This window comes from Rhinatrema bivittatum, chromosome 7, assembly GCF_901001135.1.
Source record: "Rhinatrema bivittatum chromosome 7, aRhiBiv1.1, whole genome shotgun sequence".
Taxonomy (NCBI): Eukaryota; Metazoa; Chordata; class Amphibia; order Gymnophiona; family Rhinatrematidae; genus Rhinatrema; species Rhinatrema bivittatum.
The window spans coordinates 154209773-154233176 of NC_042621.1; the positions used below are offsets into that span (position 1 = coordinate 154209773).

Here is a 23404-nt window from a genome sequence, read left to right on the forward strand (position 1 = left end):
TACTCAATGATGATTTTACCTGTGGGGCATGCAGTGTGCCTTTGTATGCGCTTCTAATTGGTCTGGAAGATGTATGAGGTTGAAGTTGAGTGCTTAACATGATAGGAGCAAGTTTGTGTGTCGCTTTGTGAATGATTGTGAGTACTTTATAGAGGATCCTGTGTTTAATAGGAAGCCAGTGTAAGTTACGAAGGATTGGAGTGATATGATCTCTTTTGTTAGAGTTTGTGAGGATTCTAGCGGCGGCATTCTGTACCATCTGTAAGGGTTTGATGGTATTAGTGGGGAGACCGAGAAGAAGGGAGTTGCAATAATCGAGCTTAGATAGTATGATGGATTGGAGTACTAGCCGGAAGTCGGTGAAGTAAAGGAGGGGTTTTAGTTTTCTGAGGACTTGCAGTTTGTAAAAGCAGTCCTTTGTGGTAGTGTTTATAAACTTTTTGAGGTTTAGATGGTTGTCTAGCCAGACTCCGAGGTCCCTGAAGGGATGATTCAGTTAGAGCCCATAATTCTTTGAGGGGAAAAAATAATTGAATATAAGCTTAGAGTTTATAATGGACCCCAAGATTGGCTAGAATGTGGCATAAAGGTATTAGGTAGATGTTGAACAAGGCTGCTGAGAGTGCAGAGCTCTGGGGTACTCTGGAATCAAGGGAAATCCAGGAGGAGGTGGGGCAATCAATATGTATTTGTTGAGCTCTGTTAGAGAAATACGAGATGAACCAAGACAGAACAGAACCCAATAATCCAAAAGAACATAGTCTAGAAAGAAGAATTTGGTGATCAACTGTGTCAAATGCAGAAGAATTATCATGAAGTCATAGGAGAAAAGCTGTACCCCGATCACAGCCCTGCCTCACCATGTCAGAGCTCGAGAGTAAAAGTAATTTAGTGCTATGGTGCATTCTAAAACCAAATTGATATTGGTCAAGTATGTTATTTGAGTTGAGAAAGTCACTAAGCTGGTGGAGAACGGCTGTTTCTAGAATCTTTGCCATGAATGGTAGAGAAGAGATGGGTTGGCAGAGGCTTTTTAAATTATAGGGCAGACAGATGCCCATTTCAAGGAGTCAGGAAGAGAGCTGTATTTTAGGGAAGAGTTAATGAAATTGGAAATGAATACAGCTCTTTCAGTCCTAAGTGTTTTCAAGAGTGCTGTAGGGCAAGGGTTAAGAGGGTTAGAGGAAGATTTCATGCTATTGATAATATGAATGGTGTCTAATTCTGAAACAGGTTTAAAGTGTTCCAAAGTTGGGTCATCGGAGACTAAATCGTCAATATTATCATTGACCATATTCAAAAAGATGTTTTTCACAGTTGCAGTCTTGTCATTAAAATATAATGCAAATGTCTCAGCAATGTTTATCGAGGGAGTGTGGGCGGCAGAATGGAGAGACTTGAACTGGGGTTGATAATCTTTTTAATGGAGAAATATAATTCTTTAGGGTTATTAAATACAGTGGCAAATTTGGAATATATAAAGGGGTTTTTTTTTCCTGTATTAATAGCAATTTGGTGTTAAATATGAGTTTAAGTTGGATACCAATGCCACTTCCTCTCTAGCCTTGTCAGTTCACATTTCTTTTTTTGAAGATTATTAATAAACCACGGGGCTAATTTATTTATTTTATTTTTAACTTTTATATACCGACATTCTTACATCAAATGCAAATCATACCGGTTTACATTAAAACAGAAAAAGCAGGAAATATATTTGGCTGTTTTCCTAAAAAAAGGTCTTTAAAGTAATAAGTTTGGCAAGAGTTGATGTTAGTGAGGTATTCTAATGTTCAAAAATTCCTCAGGGCAATCACAAGTTTTATTTTCTAGTAAGGGTATTAATTTGGATGCTAATTGAGGATCTATATGACCATGCTTCATGTTACTTGAAGAATCACTAGTGGGCATATGTTTTTTGTAAGAAGAAGTGAGTGAGAAGGAGACAAGGAAGTGGTTACTCAGTGGAATTTCAGTAGAAGAGATACCCGCATCACCCAATGAGAAACCAGAATAATTGATAAAAACCAAATAAAGGCAATGACGTTTCTGCTGCCATCCACAAGAAGAGAGAGTGTCAAAATCTGAGCTGAATGAAATAGTGATGGAGCATCAGAGTGAAGATTGAAGTCACCTAGAATTATAGTATTAGCAGGATCAAGATCCAAATTAAGAAGTGAAAGAGGGGAGGAGTTATGGGATAAAAGAAGTGAAAGAGGGGAGGAGTTATGGGATAAAAGTCTGGGAGGACAATAGGTTAAACAAATATTAATGTACTGTGATTTAAGTTGGAGCAGCTCATATGGAGGAGGTATTGTAATATTCAACTCAGAGAACTTCAAGTGTGTTTTAAAGAAAACAGCCAAACCACCTCCCCTTTGGCCTTGTCTAGATTTAAAAAGATATGAATTGAGCCTAGGAGATAGGAGGAGGGACCGGGCCGTGCCCCGGTCCCTCCTCCTATCTCGGGGCCGGCCTGGCCCGTACTGAGTGCTCCTCGGCTGCGTAGGCCTAATCCCTTGCCTGCCGCGGCTCTTCCTCGAGCAGGGAGACGCTGCCGACCCGACGCACTGGGCTCTGCCCCCTAGGCACGCGCTCGACCCATAAAGGGGCCAGCGTGGGAAAATCATAGGAGGGCCTCCGAGTGACGTCACACGCTGCAGGGTATTTAAACCCTGCAGCTTGATCAGTCTTTGCCTTGCAACGAGGTTCCCTCTGTGTTCAGAGTCTCTGGTTGCAGCCTTGGATCTGGGATCGTCTCTACTGTCTTCTGGCTTGACCTGGCTTCGTCTTCCGACTTGTCTTCAGCCTTCGCCCCTTGGTTTTGGTATTGACGTCCGACTTCTGGCTTCCGACCCGGCTCTGTTCCACGACTTCGTCTTCAGCTTCTGTTCCTGCTTTGGTATTGACTTCTGACCCGGCTTGGTTCCTGGACTCTGACTTCGGCTTCGTCTTCACCTCAGGTATCCGGTACTTGCTGGCCCAGAGGATTCTCCTAAGTCCCAGCGGCTCGGGCTCTCACAGGCTCCTCCCGGGGAAGCCATGGGCTTCCGAGGGTGAAGACTCTTCAGCTACCTGGGCCCAGCCCTCATCCATCTCTCTGGCTGCTACCTGGATCCTTGGTTGCATAGGGTCCCACCTAAGTCCAAGAGGTCCAGGTCCCTACGGACTCCTCCTGGGAGGACCTCGGACTTCCAGTGGTGAAGTCTCTTCTGAGTCTCTTCTGTGCCGCCTCCCGGCTGGGACGCTTGCTATGGTCTTCCATAGCATATCATCCACTGTCCCAACCGGCCCAAGGTTCCACGACCGTAACAAATAAATGGAGATGTTTTATGAGTTTTTGTGTGAGTCTTATGTATGGTATGTTGCAGTAGTCCAGCCAGGATAGGATGAATGTATATCAGAATGGCCAGGTTGTCTCTCTCAATGTATGGTTTTATCTGCTTTTTTTATGGAGATGATAGAAGTTGTTCCATGAAACTGTAGTGACATGAGTTTCCATGTTTAGTTTGGTATCTAGGAGTATGCCCAGACTTTGGACCTCCAATGTTATTGAAAGACATGGCATACATTTATTTCCCTAGGGTTTATCTGGACTAAGCCTTTGAATATCAACTGATTGTTTTCTGTTTTAAAAGGCTGATTTTTCCTTCAACTGATATTCCTACTTTTGTAAAGTAGTATGGTTGCTCCAATTTCTGATATGCTGAGCCTTTTTTTTTAATTTGGTGAAATCAACATTTTATTTTAGTGCCTGTATATATTTCCCCACCCCCTTCTTTGCAGCAGCAGTTTTGCTTTGTCATATGTCTTGAATATTCTATATTGGTGAGATCCATATCTCATGCAAAGTCAGAAGGATGCATGCAGAAATAAGGAAGAGTTTGTGGGAGGAAGAGCCAGGGAATCAGTCACAGACTGTGTGAAGATGGTTGCTTTTGAACCTTGCATCCATAGAAATTTCACCTGTGTATCAAGCGCTCACTGTTAAGTAGTGGCATCCTAAGTAGCAATAAACATAAGCTCAGCAAAACAGAGGATGACAATGAAGACATGTTGTCCAAATCTGACCCTGAGGAGCCCTTCTAGTAAATTGAGAGGGAATGTTCTGTGCTTCTGGGTGTCTTCCTGGATCCTGATTTTGAGGAAGACGAGTGTCTCCTCAGTGTAGAAGAGCCACGTGTTCAATGTAGTTCCTGGATCCTTTGATATCTAAGCTTTTGATACCAATGTGTGTTCATTGGACTTCAATATCTTCCAAATTCAATCTTTTGAGCTTGATGTCCCTAAAAGACATGCTTGAGCAGATGCCACAACCAGGGACATCATGCTGTAAGGCAAAACAGTGTATACAATAGTCACGATGATTCATAATGGACATATCGACATCATAGCATAGGCAACTCTTGAAAACACTGACTTTCTTCTTGGACATAGAGAGAAACCCCCAAAATTCTGACGATAAAGAGGTGCTGACTAAGGCCACTAGAGAGGGGAGTAAGAAACTTAATCTCAGGCTGTGAGCCACCAACAGTGAAAAAGAAATACAGTTCTGGAAATGCTAAAAAGGACTAAGGGGTATCTGGTGCAGGTGCGACTAAGTGTGAAACCCTGAGCATATCTTGAAAATCTTCTAGGCTTTTCTATAACTTTTCAGGAATATTGTTCATATCAGTGGCATTAGATGACATCAGCCAGGTGTGTGGCTGCATTATCTTGCTTAACCTTGGAGAATTACCAGAACAATTTGAAAAAATTCTGATTTACCATATTAGTGCCAATTTTCAAATGGTATAGGCTCCAGACTTTTGGAGTTAGGCTCCTAAATTGGCCTTTTTGAAAATTTACTAGGGCTGAGTTTCTAAATTTAGGATCCTAAAAAGTGAGTGGCTACAGGAGCAGAATTAGGGCTGGAAAACAAAGTTAGGAACTTAGCACTAATTTTCAGCATTAGGCACCTAACTTGGGGACTTAAACTAAGTAAATGAGTAGTGGGCCTAAATTTGGGAACCTAAGTTTTAGCGTCCTAAATTTATTAAAGTTTCAGCTGAAAATGAAGGCTCATAAGTTCAGCTGCAATTAGGCAACAAACTCATAGGTCATTCATCAAAATGCATTATGGCGTTAACACACGTGATAACGCATGCGATAACAATGGTATCGCACGGTGCAAATGCAAATTTCAGGAGGGGGTGGGATTAGGGAAGAGTTTGGGTGGAAATTATGAAAATGAGGGGCAATATCACACCGTACAATAGCATAATGCATGTTATTGCACAGTTTTAATGCCGGAAATAACTATACCTTTTTTCCTGGCGTTAAGCTGTGCGATATGACAGAAATGTCCATAATGCAATTCACAATAAATTTTTAGAATTGCATTTTAGCCATTTCTGGGCGTGGGAGACGGGGGAAGGGAGTAGGAGAGGAGTAGAGGGAGAGATAGGAAGGGAGAGGGGAGGGAGAGGAGTAGAGGGAGAGATAGGAAGGGAGTGGGAAAGGGGAGGGGAGTACAGATAGAGAGAGAGAGCCTTTGGGGAGGCTATCACATTGTGCAACTATTTAAATGCCTACAGGAGGGTCATCTAATAGCTCAAGGTGAGGTGTTGGTAAGGTGAGGAAAATGAAATTTTGTACTATGTTATCTTGACCTAGCTTGATGGTACCCTGTTATAGAGTCCATCAAGCTAGGGTGAGAGAACATAGTAGAAATTTCATCTTTGTGAGACTTCCTCACTCCAAATGAAGTCAAGTCTTCACTGAGGTGTACTGTGCTGTTGGTATGTCTCATTCTGCATGATAAACTGGCCCCTAAATCCTACACCACCACCAACACCTCACCTCGAGCTATTAGATGACCCTATTTTACTGCACCATGTGATAATACCTAGTTACCATACCATGCGGTAATTCTAAAATTACCCTAAACATTCCCCTTTTTCTTATCGCATGCATTATTATCACAATTTGATGAATCTAGGGGTCAGGGACCTAACTTAGGGACTAAATTTAGCGGCTCAGCTTTTTTTGAATAACAGCTTTATTGTGTCTTGGTGCTTAGGTTATTTTTATTGTTACAGATTAGTTTGTAGCCATGTTAAATGTAGGATATCACTTATTGGGATATCTGGGAAGAGTGATTAAGAAATTTAAGTTGTTGATCAAAATTCAACTTGCTAAATACTATTTTCCTAGCGTGTAGCAGATGGACTCAGGACCAATGGTAAAGTGTACTGATAGCAGTTGGAGACAGATCAGATTTCAATCTGACGTCAGCCCTAGTACATTTACCCCTGCAGGAAGTGTAGCTCTTCAGTATTTTCCGTCTCCATAGCAGTTAGGGACTCTATGCACGCTCGCACAGCGTGGTAGAGAAGAGATGGGTTGGCAGAGGCTTTTTAAATTATAGGGCAGACAGATGCCCATTTCAAGGAGTCAGGAAGAGAGCTGTATTTTAGGGAAGAGTTAATGAAATTGGAAATGAATACAGCTCTTTCGGTCCTAAGTGTTTTCAAGAGTGCTGTAGGGCAAGGGTTAAGAGGGTTAGAGGAAGAGTTCATGCTATTGATAATATGAATGGTGTCTAATTCTGAAACAGGTTTCAAGTGTTCCAAAGTTGGGTCATCGGAGACTAAATCGTCAATATTATCATTGACCATATTCAAAAAGATGTTTTTCACAGTTGCAGTCTTGTCATTAAAATATAATGCAAATGTCTCAGCAATGTTTACCGAGGGAGTGTGGGCGGCAGAATGGAGAGACTTGAACTGGGGTTGATAATCTTTTTAATGGAGAAATATAATTATTTAGGGTTATTAAATACAGTGGCAAATTTGGAATATATAAAGGGTTTGGTTTTTTTTTGCTGTATTAATAGCAATTTGGTGTTAAATATGAGTTTAAGTTGGATATACTCTCCCTGTTGAAATGTACCTTTCCAAGCTTCCAGTTATTATGTGAACCGGTATGATGTCCCCACAATTACCGGTATATAAATGTTTCTAAATAGATATCAATGTCACTTCCTCTCTAGCCTTGTCAGTTCACATTTCTTTTTTTGAAGATTATTAATAAACCACGGGGCTAATTTATTTATTTTATTTTATTTTTAACTTTTATATACCGACATTCTTACATCAAATGCAAATCATACCAGTTTACATTAAAACAGAAAAAGCAGGAAATATATTTGGCTGTTTTCCTAAAAAAAGGTCTTTAAAGTAATAAGTTTGGCAAGAGTTGATGTTAGTGAGGTATTCTAATGTTAGAGTAATTTTAACAAAGAAAACCAAAGAAAACCAAAATAAGAAGAAATCTTACCTCTACAGACGAGCCCCGCTCTCCTGCGGTGACACCCATTGGGTCCTCCCCCAGTTGAGATTTCCTGAGGTGATTTCCACGATCCCTCGGAGATAAGCCTCGGTCCGGCGGCCGACCCTCGGCGAGGACCTATCTCCCGACAACGGGTGAGGCTGAGAGGCAGCGGGTGCAACCTCGAGCGCGGTGGTGAAGGTATTTTCCCTCTTCCCCCTGCAGCCAGAGACCAGGAAGCGCCGAGACAAGGTAAGGTAGAAATCTATTTAAAAGTCTCCAGTCTCCGAAGCTTGAGGAGCCGCAGAGGTCACCAGCCAGGACCAGTGCCACCGGGTTGATCTGCCCTAGCAAGGCTAGACCCTGGTCAGATCCAAGGGTCCTCCCACATGGAGACCCTCCGAGGTGGTCACCATTTTGTCCGCGTGGTCACCGTCAGCATTTTGCTTTGTTCACCACCCTGTTCGCCGTTTCGATCCATGTGCACAGAGGCGAGCCGTGTGCACAAATACCTTGTGTGCACAACGTCGCGCGCCCAAGTACCGGGCACACAAGCGGTGGGCATAGCCACGCACTTACTGTGCCGGGCGCATAACTTCGACATGTGCGCACAACAGCGCGCACATCTCCCTGAACGCACACCAAACCTACGCGCACAACTTCGACGCACACCGGAGCGCACAACTGTATTTTACGTCCACAAGCCATGGCACCACCGGAAAATAAACTCAAAACTCAGGGCCTTTGCTCAGCATACCACATTAGAGCTGCACAGCATGAGGAGGCCACGGCCCTGTGTATACAGTGCAAAGAGGCCCTAAGGGATCTGACTCATGGCCCTCCCCAGCCGGTACCGGGCTCCAGCCTCTCAAGCTGTACGCCGGACCTAGCATTGCACAGCAGGACCCCCCCTCAAATGGGGCTCCCCAGGGACATGGCGCCCCTTAGTCTATACCCAGCATCTATTTCCTGGGTGGAATTCTTCAAATGTCTGCATACCTTCGTCCACATGCAACCGGGGCCTCCTATAATTCGGCCACAGGCCCCACCAGAGAACCTCAACATGCCGGGACCCTCTATGCCCAGGGAAGTGATCCCACCACCCAGAAGCCCTACCTTCGGGGACACGGACAACTCAGATGAGGATTCAGAACCCTTGGAAGAAGGAGAACTTCCTCCAGGGACAGAGCCCCACCGAACTATGAAATGCTTCTTCACCAAGGACGAGCTTCCAGACTGGTTACAGACAGCTTAAAAGAGCTTGCTATCCCGGGCACAAGTGCCTCAGGAGAACCTAAGACGAACCCACTATTAGAGGGACTCCGTCAGACCTTCCGCCATTTCCCACTATTACAAGCCATCCAGCAACTAATTGACCTGGAATGGGATGCCCCAGAAATTACATTCAAAGGGGGCCAGGCTTTGGCAGCCACGTACCCTTTGGACCCAGCTGCCAAAGATCTCCTGGCATGTCCAAAAGTGGATGCCATGGTCTGCGTGGTCTCGAAGCCCACTACTATCCCGGTGGAGGGAGGAGCAGCACTCAAGGATGCTCAAGACAGACGTCTGGAATCTATCCTCAAACAGTCCTTTGACGTCTCCGCTATGTATTTACAGATTGTGGCCTGCTGTGCCGTGGTGACACGCGCCTGCTTAGCACAGACCAGGAACAACAGTCTGGGGGAGGCCCTGGAACCAGCTGTATCATTTCTCGCGGATGCCGCTTCTGATCTGGTACGCACAGCAGCTAGAGGAGTGTCATCCGCCGTGGCAGCCAGAAGACAAATCTGGCTCTGAAACTGGTTGGCCGACGCATCCTCCAAAACGAGACTCACAAGGATGCGTTTCAAGGGAACACTCCTGTTCAGAAGTGAACTAGAGAAACTAGCCAACAAATGGGGCGAGTCCCCACTGCCGCGGCTACCGGAGAACAGGAATAAGAGAAACCAGTGGTCTTTCCCCTGAATCTCCAGGGGCCGAGGATCACAGTGCTTCAACCCATATAGAAGCGCATATCAAGCGGCCCGCCCCGCAGGCCGGAGCCAGTCCTTTCGGAACAAGCACAATAAAAGAGGAGCCAGCTCAGACTCTGGCCCCAGCCGCACCTCGCAATGAAAATCAGCCGATCCATCCAAAGGAAGAAGCCATAGGGGGCAGACTTGCCCTATTCTACCAAAGATGGGTTGAGATAACTTTGGACAAGTGGGTCCTATCCATAATTCGAGAGGGATATTACCTGGATTTCCACCACCTCCCTCCGGAAAGTTTGTGGAATCTCCCTGCCACGACCCTTCCAAGAGGATGGCAATGGAAGCTACACTGACCAGATTGCTAGCCTTAGAGGCTATAACACCGGTGCCTCCACAACAAATAAATACTGGACATTATTCCATCTATTTTATCATCCCAAGAAAGAAGGAACGTTCAGACCCATCCTGGACTTCAAGGCGGTCAACCATCACCTGAAGATTCCTCGCTTCCGCATGGAAACCCTACGCTTGGTAATAAGGGCAATACAACCGGGAGAGTTCCTTACATCCCTGGATCTGTTGGAAGCCTACCTACACATTCCGGTCCATCAAGAGCATCAGCATTTTCTATGCTTCTTGATCCTGGACTGTCACTACCAGTTCCGGGCACTACCTTTCGGGTTAGCCACTGCACCCCAGACGTTCACCAAGATCATAGTGGTGGTGACAGCAACACTGAGGAAGGAAGGAATCTGCGTGCACCCTTATCTAGACGATTGGCTGATCAGAGCAAAATCCCCAGAGGAAAGCCACCAGGCAACCAACAGAGTCAAAACTCTACTGGAGAGCCTCGGGTGGGTGGTCAACACAAGCAAGAACTGCCTGCAGCCCTCCCAATCTCTAGAATACTTGGGAGTCCGGTTCGACACCAAACAAGACAAGGTCATCCAGACACAGACAAGGAGATCAAAAGTGATGACCCAGTTACGAATCCTGTTGAGCGAACTTCTCCCCACAGCATGGGATTACCTACAAGTTCTCGGTCTCATGGCATCCACACTGGAAGTAGTGCCATGGGCACTAGCTCACATGAGACCCCTACAACGCTCACTACTATCACAATGGAATCCACTGTCCCAGAACTACACCGTACGGCTTCAGTTCCCGGACAGAGTTCGGGCCCCAACTTCGATGGTGGCTACAAGAAGCCCGTCTGAGCCAGGGAACGAGACTATCCTCACCAACCTGGATCCTACTCACCACGGATGCCAGCCTACGAGGATGGGAAGCACACTGCCAGGAGCTAACCGCCCAAGGGCAATGGAATGAAGAAGAGTCGAGATGGATCATCAATCGCCTAGAAGCCCGGGCAGTCAGACTAGCCAGCTAAGGTTCATTCACAGACTCTGAGACAAAGCGGTCAGAGTAATGTCGGACAACGCCACAACAGTGGCCTACATCAACCGTCAGGGAGGAACCGGAAGCCAACAGGTGTCTCTGGAAATAGACCTCCTAATGTGATGGGCGGAAGTGAATCTTCAAGAGATCTCGGCCATCCACATTGCCGGGAAAGACAATGTCGCTGCGGACTACCTCAGCAGAGAAAGTCTAGATCCAGGAGAATGGAGGCTGTCGATCGCAGCATTCCAATTGATAGTAAACTGTTGGGGAACACCAACCATGGACCTCCTGGCAAACCGGTCCAATGCCCAAGTACCCAGTTTCTTCAGCCACAGGCGGGAACCCCTGTCCCAGGGAATCAATACCTTGGTACAGACCTGGCCACAGGAGACTCTGTTATACGCCTTCCCGCCGTGGCCCCTATTGGGCGCAATCATCCACAAGATAGAACACCACAGGGGACCAGTACTTCTAGTGGCCCCGGACTGGCCAAGAAGACCGTGGTACGCAGACATGCAAAGACTGCTGACAGAGAGCCCCCTGCCGCTACCTCCAAACAGAGACCTGCTCCAACAGGGACTGATCCTCCATGAGGATCCAGCTCGATTCCCTCTTACGGTTTAGCCATTGAGAGGACTCGCCTAAGGAAGAGCGGATACTCGGGGGCAGTAATTGACACCCTACTCCGAGCACGCAAGTTCTCCGCATCCCTAACATACATAAGGATTTGGAGAGTATTCGAAGCCTCGTGCGAGGACCACGACATCATACCACGCTCAGTCAAAATTCCTGCGATTTTGGAATTCTGCAGAACGGCCTACAGAAGGGATTTTCTCTCAACTCCATCAAGGTACAGGTGGCCGCATTGCCATGCTACGGAACCAAGAGCGAGAGCGGCAGCAGAGCCTCTCACCCGGATGTCTCCTGCTTTCTGAAAAGAGTCAAGCAGATCCGACCACCCCTGAAGTGGCCGGTGCCTCTTTGGAATCTCAACCTGGTCCTAGATTTCCTCGCAGGAGCCTCCTTCAGACCTCTCCACGGCCTGTCTCTCTGACTATTAACACTGAAGACAGCCTTCCTACTGGAAGTCTGTTTGGCCCATTGTATATCCGAGCTACAAGTACTGTCCTGCCGAGAGCCATTCCTCAGACTCACCCCGGGAACCATCCAGTTACGCACAGTTCCGTCGTTCCTCCCCAAAGTGGTGTCTCACTTCCATCTCAACCAAACCATCTCACTACCACCGCCAGATGAGCATAAGAATTCGGAAGTGGCTCGAAGTCTACGCTATCTCAACGTCGACAGGCTCCCAGTCCGATACCTGGAAAGGTCGGAATCCATACGAAAGACGGACCATCTATTTGTCCTTCACAGCGGGAAGAAGCAAGGGGAAGAGGCCTCGCGAGCAACCATAGCCCGCTGGATCAAAGAAGTCATCAAGGCGGCCTATGTAGAAGCAGGCAAGTCACTGCCTTTACAAGTCAAGGCCCATTCTACTAGAGCCCAGGCAGTGTCCTGGGCGGAAACCAAGATGCTGTCACCCGCCGAGATCTGCAGGGTGGCGACATGGTCCTCCATCCACACCTTCTCCAGGTTTTACTGCCTGGATGTCCAGGCTCGTGAGGACACAGCATTTGCAAGGGCAGTAGTAAGTGGGTCATGGGCAGCCTCCTACCCGGAGTAGCTTTTATACATCCCATTGGTCCTGAGTCCATCTGCTACATGCTAGGAAATGGAGAAATTACTTACCTGATAATTTCATTTTTCTTAGTGTAGACAGATGGACTCAGCATCCCACCCATGGCTGCTGTTACTCATGGAATTCTCGGGGGACATCCCCGGGAGCGAGTGATTCATGGTAAGTGAATGATTCATCTAGGACACCCAGCCTACCGGGTGTCGACGTTTCTCGGTTGAGGGCACTGGCAGTCTCCAGCTATAGCCAATTCAACCAGTTCAAATTAATTAAGTTAACCAAGTTATAAAGTTAATCAAGTTATCCAAGTCTGAAAGTTAATCAAGTTATTCCAATTATTCAGGCATACATATATCCACAATGCTTTTCGAGGAGAATATTGAAGAGCTGCCCTTCCTGCAGGGGTATATGTACTAGGGCTGACGTCAGATTGAAATCTGATCCGTCTCCAACTGCTATCAGGAGTACACTATACCCATTGGTCCTGAGAGCATCTGTATACACTAAGGAAAACAAAATTTTCAGGTAAGTAATTTCTCCAATTTAAAGTCATCCTGTTCAAAAGATGTCACAAAATGAATTTAGCAGCCTGCCTTCAAGGAATTCCTCTAAATCCCCAAGCAGCCTTCTTGACTGCTTGCAATAAAATATTTTTCTAACCATTTTGTGCAGAACACCACCTTGTCAAAGTAGATTCTTTATTGTAAACCTTAACCCACTGTAAAATATTGCCCCTTGAAAAAAAAAAGGACAGTTTTGCTTTTATTTTTTAATAAGAATTCTAGAGTTCCGTCCTGTGACTTTGAAGGGTAAAGGAGTTATGACTTGCATACTTGAATTAAATTTGTGACTGTGGCAATATTACAGCCATTCCAGTTTATTGTGGAAATTCCCTTCAGCTTCTGTGAGTTATAGATCATTAAGCAGGAATGGGCTCCCTAACACTGCATGATAAAACCCCAGATGGCTTCCTTGGCAGATGCAGAGTTGAAGTGTTGACAGCTGGCTGTACAGAGCTGCATCCCTATAATGTTGATCCTAGCAGAGCACCTGTGGTATAATTGCTCCTTTAAGATGAGATTCTGACATAATGAATTGGATTGTGTCTGGAAGTAATGTCATTAATTTAAAATCTCATGAATTCTTTGTTGAGGGTGGAGCAATATAATGTGCAGACTTGGAATCGTGAAGTTTCTATTGGTTATTCAGGTGTATCCCTTTACCTCTTTTTTTTTTTTTTTTTTCTTCTGTGTGTAAGGGCTGTGATGATCCTTGGTGTTGAGCCCTTGGGTTGCTGCTAGGATGATGCAGTCCAGTGCGTGTGATCTCAGACCAGGCCCTAGCAGGCAGCAACTGATACACCTCAAGGCAAGAGACTAAACAAGAGACAGGGCTGGTACAGACAGGTATAGAGTTCGGGCAATGGTCAGGGCTGTTAGAGAACTAGCAGGATCAGAGTGCAGATAGAGGTTGAGGCAGGCAGCGATCAAACAGGATCTGTGTCCAGGCAGAAGTCAGGACAGGCAGAGAAGTGGCACAGCAAGGAAGAAGTCAGTCTGGGTCAGCGACAGAAGATCAGTCTGAGGGAGCGGCTGTCTGGAAGGCAAGGCAAAGCAGGACAGGGGGGGACCAAGGCTGGACGGAGAGGCGAGGCTGGGCACAGCAGGAGCATGGCAGGACAACGCTGGACGAGGCAAGGACATGGCAAGACAGGAACAGTAGCAGCAAAGCACTGATGACTAGTGCAGGAGGACCTGTTGTTCAGAGTCAGGATATGATGCCATCAGCTGGTGCCTCGCAGGAAGTCCCGGCTGCAGTACTTATATAAAGGGCCCAGGATTGCGGGAAGTTCTAGTCAGGATGTTTGGATGCCGCATGGTGCAGGGCGCTATGCTGGAGATATTTAGAGGCAAGGGGCATTGCCTCTCTGCCTTTTGGCTAAGATCAAGTGTAGTACCATTACATGCTGGCATAGAAATGGACAGGAAGGAGAACATTTTCAAAAGTTTTTTTCTGCAGATAAACAGGTGTTTTCCTCTGGAGACACACCTTCTGAAAATTGCTCCCCCCAGAAATACCTCTTCTGAAAATTGCTCCCCCAGCTCCACTGTGGGGTAACATATATGCATTGGGGTAGATTTTCAAAGGGCTATGCGCGTAACTTCGAAAACCTGCCCCTGCACGCCCCGAGCCTATTTTACATAGGCTCGTCGGCGTGCGCAAGCCCCGGGACGCGCATATGTCCTGGGGCTTTGAAAAAGGGGTGGGGAGGGGGCAGGGTCGTGGGCGTGGTGCCGATCCGGGGGTGGGACTGAAGCCTCCGGCACAGTGGCAATGCCAGAGGCAGGCGTAAAATCGAAAACAAAGGTAGGGGGGATTTAGGTGGGGGGGCGGGTTAGATAGGGGAAGGGAGGGGAAGGTGGGGGGGAGCGCAGGGAACGGGGAAAGCCATCGGGGCTCCCCTAGGGCTCGGCACGCGCAAGGTGCACAAGTGTGCACCCCCTTGCGCGCCCCGACCCTGGATTTTATAACATTCGCGTGGCTGCGCGCGCATGTTATAAAATCGGGCATAGATTTGTGCGTGCCGGGTTGCGCGCACAAATCTACAGCCGTGCGTAGGTTTGAATATCTGGCCCATTGTACACAATGTGCAAGCATTGCTCTGTGGGGAAAAGGAGCGGTGCCTGGTCTGTCCCTTGCAGAGTATGCACAGGAAGTGTATTTTTTAACTCCCTGTGCGTACTTCCCAGCTGTGAGTTTGCACCTGCAAACTCTCTAGCTACTTATGTATCCACTGTCCCCGCTGAGCAAAAAATGCTTAAAGGGAAACTTCTTGGGGAATTTCTCTTTGAAAATGAGCTTGCAGGCCTACGGATGTAAAGTACCCATTGGCAAACTGAAAATTTCCCCAATAACCGGGTGCTTTTGACTTTCCGAGAGAGAAACTGCTTTATATTTTTTTGTATTTTGGGGTTTGGCTAAGTGATTAGCACTGTTTTCTTGGGCATGATGCTCTGTCTCTTGTGACTATGGATGATTAGGACTGAAAGTGCTTGCAGAATCAGCAAGCAGAGCTTTCGCTGAGAGAGGGAGCAATTGTCATGACTCATTGAGTTAGAAAGCTGCTAGTTAGGAGTGCCATTCAGCCCCAGAGGAGGCTTGCAGCGCTCTTAGCAAAGAGGAGGGATCTCTTCTGGTGAAAATGCCATGCAGAAGGGAGGCAATAATTGTCTGCAGTACCTGAATGAATCCGCTTTGTAGTGGCTGAAAGGAGGAATATAAATCAAATCAAATAAATAAAATGAAGCAAGTGGGGCGTTGGTGGGGGAGGGGCTGCCATTTCTGAATAATAAAGGTTAGGCTGAGATTGTAACAGAAAGGAAAGGGTGTATGTGTATGTGTTTCTTCTCTTGACTGTTGGTGGAGGGGCTTGTAAAATCCGGTGAATCTCAGGGTTATGTCATTTGGTGTTTTTATTCCTGGTAGGGCCATCCATAATGAACAGGTCTGTGGAGAGAATTTGGGCAAAACAATTCACAAGGGAAGTAATAAGAAAATGTGTGTGTTGGGAGGGGGGGGGGGGGAAGCTGCCATTATTTAATAATAATGTTGAAGTTGGAATAGAGAGGAAGCTGAAACCTATAAGGCTGTGTATGTGTTTGTTATCATGTCTAGTGAACAGTTCTATAGAGAAAATCCAGACAAATCGGTCCACACGTCTGTTCAGGTAGATATGCTCATCTCCCTGGCTGAGAAGGCAGATGACAAGAGCTGTGCGGATAGTGTAGGTCATTAGTTCTGGTTTAACGTTCCCTCACGTAAATCCAATTCATGTGCATTCATAACATCACCATCAACATGAACCACGTCCAGGACAAAGGCTGAAGAGGCGTCTTTAAGCAAGCTGGATTCTGGGCTGGCAGCAGTCTGGAAGCAGTGGCAAGCAAGGCTGAGGTCTAGGCGAGGAGAGAGTCAAAGGATGGTCAGACGAAGCAGAAGTCCAGGGCTGGAGAGAAGCAACGGCGTTGTCAGGCAAAGCAGGGTCAAACCTGGTTAGCAATTCGAAGGAGAGATGAAGGAACAGGAACAGCAGAACAAGGAAACAGGAATGAAGACAATCAGAATCAGGAACCAGGAACAGAAGAAGCAACGAGTACTCGATTATCGAGGGGACCTGTTGCAATGGCAATTTGAGAGAGTGGAGCCCGGCCTTATATACCGAAGCTTAGCCGACGTCATCATCCGGGGAAGCCGCCAGGTTCCCGCTGCAGGCCTATCAGCTGTGCGCGCGCCTAGGGAGGGGCACGGCGTTGGTCAGGATGGCGTCTCTCCACGGGCCACGTGGAGAGGCCCGATGCGGAGCATCAGGAACTGTAGCAGAGCCGGAGACCCAAGGGTGGCCCAAGGATGGAGCCGACAGCCCACAGCCACCAGAGACGAGGGACCAGGTGCTGGATCACTTTGAAAGAGGTGAGGGGGCCGAGCCGCGGGTCTGCTACGGCCGGCGCGCGTAACAGTACCTAGAGAATATCAGTATTGAAGGTGCTGCCCTCAGGTGGTACTAATCTTTTCTGTGCAACAGAACTCAATCTGTCATGTGGGCCACCAAACTGTCCATTCCTAAAAACCTCATTTGTGGATTACCTCAGGGCTCTCTTCTTTTGCCGATTCTCTTCAGCATCAAATCTGTCCTATCTGTGATCTGATTCTATCCTTCAACACTGAATGTCACCTATTTGCTGATGATATCCAACTTTGCATTAAACTCAGATCTGATCAACCCTCTTCATTGCCAACGTCAACAGCTGTCTGACAGCAGCAGCCCAATGGCTCAACAACCATAAACACAAACTTAACCCCTCTAAATCTGAACTCCTCTGATTAAGCCATCAAGATCACCCCCTACAATCCATTCCCTCTCTATCAGGCACTCCTGTCCAGCTCAAAGACTCTGCACGAAGCCTAGGTTCCAACTTGATCCTAACTTCTATATGGAAGCCCACATTTCTAAAATAGTAAGAGCCTCCTTTATGTAGCTCTGCCACATCCAGCAACTATGCTAATACTTCAAATGGGTGTGCACGTTTGCGCAGGTAGCGGATTTTATAACATGCGCACGTCGATGCGCACATGACCATGTTCCGGTGAACCTTTGATCTTGGGCGGCATGCCGTGGCAAGCACTAGTCTACTACACCTGTGACAAGGCCAAAGAAGCCTCTTCGACTACACCATTGAATTCCTGACTTTAGCATCTGAACTCGCTTGGCAGGAGGACTGCCTGTGAGCTATCTACCTGGACGGGCTCTCCCCCAACTAAAGGACGAGTTGGCAGCACAAGAACTCCCTTCCTCTCTCGAGGATCTTATAGATCTAAAAGGCCGAATTGACCACCATCTCCAAGAGCGTCACCGGGAGAATCGGATTCCCAAGAAACCCCCTCTGGTCCGTTCCCTCTCGCCACCTGTTACCAACCCTACTACTGGTAGGAATTCTGCTGTGGCTGAGACTGACGAGCCCATGCAGTTCGGTCATGGGCGCCTGTCCCCGGAAGAGCGCCTCCGGCGGAGACAAACAGGCCTGTGGTATGTACTGTGGAGCACTCAGCCATCATCTACAGACTTATTCAGTCCATCCGGGAAGCTTCCCAGCCTAAGTTCAGTTGGGGTCCTGAACTTGGGCGCAATGTCCCCTACCCCTCAGCTCTCCGTGCCTGTTACTATAGTCTGGGACACTCTATCGTTTCCTGTCCTTGCTTTGGTGGATTCCGGAGCAGGTGGTAATTTTATCCTTAGAGACTTGGTCCAACTCCTGGGTATCAATACCCATCCTCTCAAGACTTCCTTGTTCATTGCTTCAATCTATGGAGAACCATTACCCAGTTGAGTCTTCTTAACTACAGAGCCAGTTCGACTTCTTACTGGCGCTCTCCACTTCGAAGAAATTGAACTTTTGGTTCTAGAGAAGTCCATCCACCCAGTAGTTCTGGGATTACCTTGGCTCCAACGTCACTCCCCCCAATTTGATTGGGGATCTCTCCAGCTGACAGAATGGGGCTCTGCCTGTCTCCAGACTTGTCTTCAGAAAGTGGCGCCCCCACCAATGGTTCCTCTGGCGACATCAGGCATACCTGCTCCCTACGCAGATTTCGAAGACGTGTTCTGAAATCAGAAGGCGGACATCGTACCTCCTGTTCAGAAATTTGATGGTCTCATCGATCTTCTGCCTGGAACCACGCCCCCCCCCCCCCAACGAGGGTGTACTTATCCTCTGTTGCTTCCCGAGATCAAGGTCATGACAGAGTACATCCGGGAGAATCTTGCGAAGGGGTTCACTTGCACCTCTACCTCTCCACTGGCGCAGGGTTCTTTTTCGTCTCAAAAAAGGATGGATCTTTAAGACCGTGGTATGAATGCGATCACTCTTAAGGACAAGTACCCTCTACCATTGATGTCAGAATCATTTGATCGGCTACATGGAGCTTCTATCTTCACCAAGTTAGACTTACGCGGAGCCTATAACTTGGTGCATATCCGTCCTGATGACATCTGGAAAACTGCTTTCAACACCAGAGATAGACATTATGAATATTTAATAATGCCCTTCGGCCTTTGTAACGCACCTGCAGTTTTCCAGTGAATGATTAATGAAATCTTAAGGGATCTCTTATACATCAAAGTTGTGGCGTACCTGGATGACATTCTTATCTTCTCCAAAGACCTAGCCACACAACATACCGATGTTCATACTGAACTTCAGTGTCTTCGGGAGAACCATCTGTTCGCGAAATTGGACAAGTGCCTATTTGAAAAATCCAGCTTGCCCTTTCTGGGGTACATAATCTCCCAACAAGGATTCTCAATGGATCCCGTGAAACTAAAAGGAATCCAAGACTGGCCACAACTCGGTAGCCTGAAGGCACTTCAATATTTTCTAGGATTCATGAATTACTACCGCCAATTCATACTGCACTACTCTACGTTGGCGGCTCCTCTTACAGCCCTGACCAGTAAGGGTCAGGACACCTGAAACTGGACCCCAGAGGCTGTTTCCGCCTTTCATTGCCTCAAGGAGGCTTTCTTAACTGGATCCTGCCTCCATCATCCGGACCCTAATCGCCCCTTCTAGGTTGAGGTAGATGCCTCTGCGATTGGAGCGGGGGTGGTCCTAAATTAATGCTCTGCTTCCGGATTCGTGGTCCCGTGTTCCTTCTATTCACACAAATTCTCGGCTGCAGAACAAAATTACAGCATTGGAGACCGCAAGTTACTCGCCATCAAGCTGGCTTTGGAGGAATGGTGCCCATGGCTAGAGGCACCCAACATAAATTTACAGTGTTTACAGATCATAAAAACCTGGAACACTTGAGCCAAGCCCAATATCTCAATGCCCGTGAAGCCCGAAGGGCTTTGTTCTTTTCCAGATTTAACTTTGAGCTTCGCTACCACCCGGCAGAGAAAAATCTCCGGGCAGATGCCCTGTCTCGTTCATTCGAACCTGAAGACAAACCCGATAAACCTGGTCATATTATTGACCAGCCTGCATTTGTCTTTCGGCTACTCATCCTGTTCCTACGGGGAAAACGGCGGTGCCCCGTTGACTCCATGAAAGAGTCCTCCGGTGGGCACATGACTCTAAGTTTGCCGGTCACCCAGGGCGAGCGCGAACCTTAGCGCTGCTTCAGCGATTCTTATAGTGGCCCACTATGGTCTCTGACGCTAAAGTGTACGTTGATTCCTGCAGTACCTGCGCTAAACAGAAACCCCCAGTCAGGCAACCTTGGTGTTTACTCAAGCCACTCCCAGCTCCCGAAGAACCATGGACATATCTTTCCATGGATTTCATCGTGGACTTATCACTATCTAAAGGCCACATGGTCATATGGGTTACAATTGACAGATTCTCCAAAATGGCCCATTTTGTTCCACTACAGGGCCTACCACCTGCACCCGAATTGGCATGCCTGTTCTTTCAAATCATCTTCCGAGTACACGGCTTATCCAAGGACATTGTTTCTGACAGAGGCCCAAAATTCATCACCAGATATTGGCGCGTCCTTTGTAAAAAGTTTGGCATTAACATAATTTAACAACAGCATACCATCCTCAAGCCAATGGACAAGCCAAGCTTACAAACCACTCCTTGAAGTCCTTCCTCCGCACATATATAAACAATCGTCAGGATAATTGGTCGGAGCTTCTTCCTTGGGCAGATTTCTCCCACAACTCCCACATTGCCATTGCCACAGATACGTCACCCTTTTCCATCGTTTACGGGAAACAACCGCAACCACCACTACCCATACCATTGTCAGTGCCTTCTCCTGCTGTGCAAGCTACTGCTGATGCCCTCAAGGCATTTTGAACCAGACGAATCTTTGCTTACGCCAGGCCGCTTCCCGGGCCAAGAGATCTGCTGACAGCCATCGACACTCAGCTCCTGAGTTCCTTCCTGGGCAGAAAGTCTGGTTAAGCACCCGTTATATTCGACTCAAGATACCCTCTCAGATGTTTGCACCAAGGTATATTGGACCTTTTCCAATCATTTGTTGTATCGGACCGGTAACCTACCAACTCCGGCTGCCGCCTACACTGGGAATCCACAATACGTTTCATGTATCACTCCTAAAACCAGTGATCCTATCCTGGCCTTCACAAAAGGCTCCTGTACCTCCTCTGCTGGTTGTGGAGACCGACACCACTTACTAGGGCCTTAATGGAGTCCTTAATGTCCGCTGTAGGGGCCGCCGGTAGGAATTCCTCCTTTCCTAGGAGGGTTATGGCCCTGAAGAAAATTCGTGGGAGCCAGCCTGTAATATCCTGGATAAGAGACTCCTCCTCCAGTTTCATTGCGCCCATCCAGGTAAATCCATACCTCCAAGGGGGGCATAGAGGGGGGTACTGTTACGCGTGCCAGCCGCGGCAGACACACGGCTTGGCCCCCTCACCTCTTTAAAGTGATCCAGCACCTAGTCCCTCATCTCTGGCGGCTGTGGGCCGCCGGCTCCATCCTCGGGCTGCCCCTGGGGCCTCCGGCTCTGCTACAGTTCCTGATGCTCCGCGTCTGGCCTCTCTGCGTGGCCCGTGGATAGATGCTGCCCCGACCAACGCCGCGCCCCTCCTTAGGCGTGCGCGTGCACAGCTGATCCTTTAATAGGGCCCGCGGTGGGAACCTGGCGGCGGCCCCAGATGATGATGTCTGCTAAGCTCCGGTATATAAGGCTGGGCTCCGTTCTCTCAAATTGCCTTTGCAACAGGTCCCCTTGCTAGTTGAGTACTCATTGCTTCTTCTGTTCCTGGTTCCAGATCCTGATTGCCTTCATTCCTGTTTCCTTGTTCTGGTGTTCCTGTTCCTTCATCTCTCCTTTGGATTGCTAACCTGGTTTGACCCTGCATTGCCTGACTACTCCTTTGCCTCTCTCCAGCCCCGAACCTCTGCATTACCTCTCTCCAGCCCCAGACCTCTGCATTGCCTGACTACTCCGTTGCTTCTCTCCAGCCCCGGACCTCTGCATTGCCTGACCACGCCGTTGCTTCTCTCCAGTTCTGGACCTCTGCTTCGTATGACCATCCTTTGACTTTCTCCTTGTCTAGACCTCAGCCTTGCTTGCTACTGCTTCCAGACTGCCTCCAGCCCAGAACCCAGCTTGCTTAAAGACGCCTCTTTAGCCTTTGTCCTGGACGTGGTTCATTCAGGCTTTGGCCTGCTCTTGCTCGGGCGCCCTCTGTCAGACTGTGTTCCTATTGGCGCCCGGGTCTCCGGGACTCTGCTTCATCCAGTACAGACTGATACCTACACCAGTTGCTGCCTCTGGACTGACCTCGATCCACCCATCGATGACCACTGACTGAGGCCACCTAAGTCCAGCTGGCCCCGGCACCCAAAGGCTCAACCCGTGGGGAATGAGGGCTGGTATTGGTGAAGTGCCAGCCAGCCTCCGTCTGTCAGCCCTCTCTGCCTGCTGATGGTGAGGACCTGTGGGATCCCTCCTATGGGTAGCGTCAACCTCACTTCGGCCCAAGGGTCCACCTCTGGCGCAACAGGTGCTGAATCAAGAGGCTGTGATCAGCTCTCTTCCCCAACTTTTGATCTAATCCAGCATTCTGCAGTCTACCTTGAAGCAACTGATCAGCTGAAAAAGATGGAATAGAAATATTAAATTCTTACTATCCCTCTTTTAATCTTACTCTTTTCATTTACATAGCTAAAGTTTTATCTCTTGCCATTACTGATTGGGCAGTATGCTCCTCTGAGCCTTTGCCTATCTAATTGCTCTTGCCTCCTTTTATTTCTCTCTTTCTGGTAATTTTGCTTTTTCTCCTCCTGTGGTCTGTATTCGTATTTCCTGATGCCATTCCTTCTATTCTTTTTCTCCTACTTCTTTAGTGAAGCATAGTGCTCTCTTCATTCTTTCCCTTGCACAATGATGTGCTATTTCAGTGCTCCTTTTTTTATTGCTGGCCATAGTCACTGTATCTCTTAGATCTTTTATGAACAAAATGCAACGCAGGATTTCAAAATAATTTAAGAAACATTTTTTCATTAAAGTTTCCTTTGTGGATACTCCATGGGGTTCTGCTTTACATTTTTTTTTGACACTGTGGGGAAAGGGATGTTTTAAAGTTTATATAATTCCATACACTGCACAAACATTTAGAAAGACACCTTTGTTTACTGTAGACTGTCAGAAGACAATCCTATAGGTTTAAACATTTGATAAAGTGTTTTTGATGAGTTTACAGTAATTAACTCTTGACATAATGGATAGACAATGTGAAGTCACTGGCTTACAGCACATTAGGAACATCTGTCTACAGTGCCTTCTCCTGCTAGTTATCAATGCTAAGTGTGTCTGTAATTTGGAAATTAGTTGTCATTCTAGTAAATTAATATCTGCCATTCTTTCCCCTCTCCTAATAAAAAGCAAACATATGTGCAAATGAACCCTCAACACATTAGCCATATTGCATATTTGCTCAACCATGTCTCCCAATCAGCAGAAATGCTTTATTTCAAATTAGGCTGGGATT

General features: G+C 47.3%; 1 protein-coding gene and 1 pseudogene across 6 annotated transcripts in view; both read left to right on the forward strand.

The window, feature by feature from the left end:
* Positions 1-23404, forward strand: part of OGDHL (oxoglutarate dehydrogenase like) — a 327706-nt gene that overhangs the window by 234036 nt on the left and 70266 nt on the right. The gene's annotated exons all lie outside the window — the stretch shown is intronic.
* Positions 14294-14457, forward strand: LOC115096291 (annotated as a pseudogene).